Below are 4551 nucleotides of genomic sequence, written 5' to 3' on the forward strand. Positions count from 1 at the left end.
CTAGAACACTGTTGTATAAAACCTTGTACATCTATTTTGTATTTAATATTTCACAATGTTCAAAGATGTGCCTACTCTATAAAATATGATGAGAGAATACTGAGGAGGCAGTGAGAGGGTCTTTCTGAAAGTGTTTCTTCTACTGCCCTTTTGCTGCATTTGCTCAAATGAATTTAATACTTAAATGGATGCTTCAAGCAAGCTCCCTTTAGCTCTTACTGTGTCCTCTCATGCTGGACTGCAAATATCCAGAAGGAATAGTGGACTGTGGGTAGTCAAATTTAGATTTTTTTCTCATCAAAATAACTTTCTTTTCTTTCTTTTCTCAAATACAAAATGAGTTTATATTAAAAATGCCACATAGGAATGGAAATTGGGATCTATACAAAATATTTAAATCAAGGAGGCACCATTAGAAGCCTCACCACTTACCAAAACCCCAATTGAGAAACAGAGGGTGGTAGCTGGTGCCTGTGGCTTTAGAGTGTTTCAGTGTTATGAGAGGGATAACACAGCCCAATAAAAGCAGCATCTGATTTTGTTTATAAGAAAGGATTGGCTTTCTACGTCCTTGGTCTGGGAAATAATTCAAAATGATTCTTGTGAACCCTCTGTTGTAGGGCATGCAGTGAGCAATTGAGTAAGCCGGGGCCTATTGTACAGTGTAAACAGTTCTCGGCTTCAGATGAGCTTGGCAGTGAAGAAAGTGTGAAAAATTAGGCAACATTTGTATAAAACTTTCATAGCTTTGTTCAGTTTCTTTCCCTAAGTTTGTCATCTGGAACTTAAACTTAGGGCTTGTTAAGCTACGCTCAATCATTAAAAACTCGCCATTCCTACTGAACAGAAGTATGAAAAAAAATCACAATTTAAACTTAAGTTTTCAGTGTTTATTGAGATCTATTATGTTATGTGCTTTATTATGTTGGTAGGATTGCAATGTAATGATTAATACTGTTTTTTAAATAAAGATTAAGCTATAATTACACATTTTTCTAATAATTTTCTCTGTGTTCTTACAAGCCTTGTAATGTTTTGTAAAACAGATGGTAGTTAATGGGAGATAACTGAGGAATTCTCTGCTAGTGACATGTTGAAAATGGGATTTGCCATCAGTTCTGAAGACCTGAGTACCATCCCAGAACAAATGTGGTGGAAACAAATAACTAACTCCTCCAGGTTGTCCTCTGACTTCCACATGTGCCCACGTGCAAATAAATATATGCTTTACAAATTATAAACACATGAGTTTTTAACCTACTCTCGTTGATTATTGTTAAGATTATTAAATTGAAATTTTATATTTAGTTCAGTTATGCTTATGCTGGCTAGTCCATTAAGGGGCTTCATACCTTTGATCCTGTCATCACAGGGACAGTCAGCCAAGACATGCTAAGAACTCTTTCTTTATGAAAAGAAGAAAGTTCATTGTAACCAGTAACAGTTGAAATCTTGGAGAATTGATTTTATCTTTACAAATCCTGAAAACCAAAAGTAAAACAAACAGAAACATAACACACATGGAAACAAATATAAGTAATATAGTATAGGAGTTTAATTTCATTTGCAAGAAACTTTTCCTACATACTAAGTTTCAAGATAAATCAGTCATATGACTGCTTCCAAAAGAAGTATAATGTAATTTAATTTACAAATATTTTTTACAGCAGGGTTTCAAAAGATTTAAAACATTTTAAGTTGATGCTTCTGGTGATAAAAAAAAATGAAAAGCAAGCTGAAGGCACAACTTAGTGTCTTAACTGTGAAGGCATAACCGTGGGGGAAGCAAAGTAATACAGACCAGATGTAATAATACAGGCATGTACTTTGGGCCGAGAGTAATGGAAATTCATCGTATCTTTTTAGATGAGTTTTCTCAAATATCAGAGAGAACATATAGGACATGTCAATCAACTTATGGTTGAAATTTTTAGCCTTGGCCTACCAATTCTGTGAATTGTTTAAGAGACAGATCATTCATCCAGAGAAGTAGATTTAAAAGCATAATATTTCTGTGCTATAAATCTACAGAAATGTAAGCAATAGATCTACCCAAATGGAAGAAAACATTTTCCCAAATAAGTGTTATTTTTTTCTCAGACATTTAGACAATCACTTAGTGTGTATGTTAAGATTCAAAGCCAGGGCTTTTAAACTGCCTTAAAGCATTAAGAATCTATCATTGCAAAACTGGGATATTTAATTTTTATAAAAGAGGATACTTATGGGTCTATAAGTATACTTTTATTTTACTATTTTTATAAATTTCATTCATTTTATATTTATGCTTATTTTAGTCACTATATTATTTATTTTCTTAGTAGCAATTCTTTCATATAGCTAATGTAGATTAATGAAGACATTTTTTGGCAGTGATTATCTTCTGAGGGATACATTTTGTTAATTTTAAAACATGATGTTTTGCAACATGAACTTTTCTCTTTTCTTCTGAATTTAAATGGGTATTCGATGGATCTAATAGGCAAACCAGTCACTGTATCCAGGAACTTACTTGTTGCTTTATCCCAAGATTGGGAAGTGGTACCATTATTCTTCTGGGGTAGTTTAGAACCATGGCAAAGGAGTTGGAATTGTCCCAATCATCCTCTCACATAAAAACACATGAACAAAATATTCTAAAATCCAAAAATAACATCAAAATTTTAAATTTAACTATTTTCAAATTTTTATGTAGCTTTTCCATTAACATACTATAATGAATTATTTTATTTTATGTAGATGAAGAAATTCAGTTCTAATAAGAGTTGAGCATGTATGAAAATTTGCAGACATTGAGTCTCTTTAAAAGACCATTTTGTGAGTATATCTTCTTAAAAGTCCCACCAAGCTTGTGCCACCATGACTAGGAAAGAGAGAATTCTGCAGTTAAGGGTAATTTAAGAAATAAATCTATGACATTGAAAATTTTGATAATTATAAAGTACACTAATATTATTATATAACATTTAGTCAGTATATTATGTCTATATTAAAATTCAAATACATAAGAATATACAGAGGTTAGATGATCTAAATCAAAGTGAAATAAGCTATATGAACCTGTAAAAATCCATTTGGACAGCACTCAGGATGCAAAGGCAGACAAATCTCTTTGAGTTTGAGGCTAGCCTGGCCTACAAAGAAAGTCCAAGTACAGCAAGGACTGTTACACAGAGAACCCTGTCTTAAAAAACAATAACAAAATCCTTTTGAAAATATACATAATACTTATGAAGAAATATATAAATACATTTATCATTGAGAGATTAGAAGATCTTTTATATCATGAAAACTTGAATAATATTCAGTAAAATACTTATATATCAAAGAACTAAAATACAAATTCTAAAAAATTATTATACCTCAAATATTCACAAAAATCTAATTTAAACATCTTTGTTGGTCTCTGACTGAAGCAGTGCATCCTGAGGAAATGCTATATTCCAATGACTTTATTTCAAATGATAAAATATATATTATTTTATTCTGGAGCCATATATGAATGACTGTGGACCAGGACCATGGATTTAGAGTACCCACAATTCTTTATTCCAACATGGTCATAGTTTCATCAAGTTTTTATAGGAACAAAAGAAAAAGGCACAAAAAACACAAGGCTACTTCCAGCAATAACTCATTATCAGTCTGTACTGGTCAATTGGTACCAGACAGAGGGTACCATTTGCATATCCACCCAGGTGCACAGAAACCCTATGTTCTCAAAATGCATCAGAAGCTGCTTGTTAAATGGGGTCTTTCAGAGCCAGGTACAGTCTGAAAATATTTTTATTTACACAATAAATTACACAAGGTATTGCCTTCAGCAATGGGTCATTCTTTTCAGTTTGTGGACAGCAGTGTATAGTCTTGGCAAAATTTGGAAATCAGCCAAGAAAATGTGCAGAAGTTCTAACTACTCTTCTGTGGTCTTAATGAAGTCTTCATTCCCTGGTTACCATAGCATCAGAAGTGAGGCTTCACGTGTCAGCAAACATGGTTTGCAGATCACTGCACTGGAAAGAATAGATTCTATTTTGACCCTAGTAGGGCAGAGGTTAAAATTCCGTTCCAAACACATGCCCCTGCTGATTCACTAACAAGAGTGAGGACACCAGTAGGGGTTCTGTAGAAAGGTGATGATGAGCCTAATTGGCAGCAGATGCGCTCGTCCCTGAAAACAGAGGACTGAAGTTAATAAAAGAGAAGAAAATGAAGACTTCATCATGCATCACATTTCCAGTGTACCTTAATTTTGGAGAAAATCCAACATGTGCTACTGAAGGATCAAATGGACAGGACAAAGGCATAGTCATTGATGTTTAGATAATTATTTAAACCTTTTAGTCACAAAAGAAGATAATATATAAGATTCTTGTTGTATTTACTACTAATTTCAACAATTAATTTTGAAATTGGGCATAATTTTTTTTTGGTTTTTTTAGACAGGGTTAAAAAAATTGGGCATAATTTTAAATTATCCATTTGGATAATGCTTGTTTCTTGTTTGTTTGGAAGGTGTAATGCTGTAATGGGCAAACAGTTTGAGGGATC

This window comes from Microtus ochrogaster, chromosome 2 (genome assembly GCF_000317375.1).
Source record: "Microtus ochrogaster isolate Prairie Vole_2 chromosome 2, MicOch1.0, whole genome shotgun sequence".
Classification (NCBI taxonomy): Eukaryota; Metazoa; Chordata; class Mammalia; order Rodentia; family Cricetidae; genus Microtus; species Microtus ochrogaster.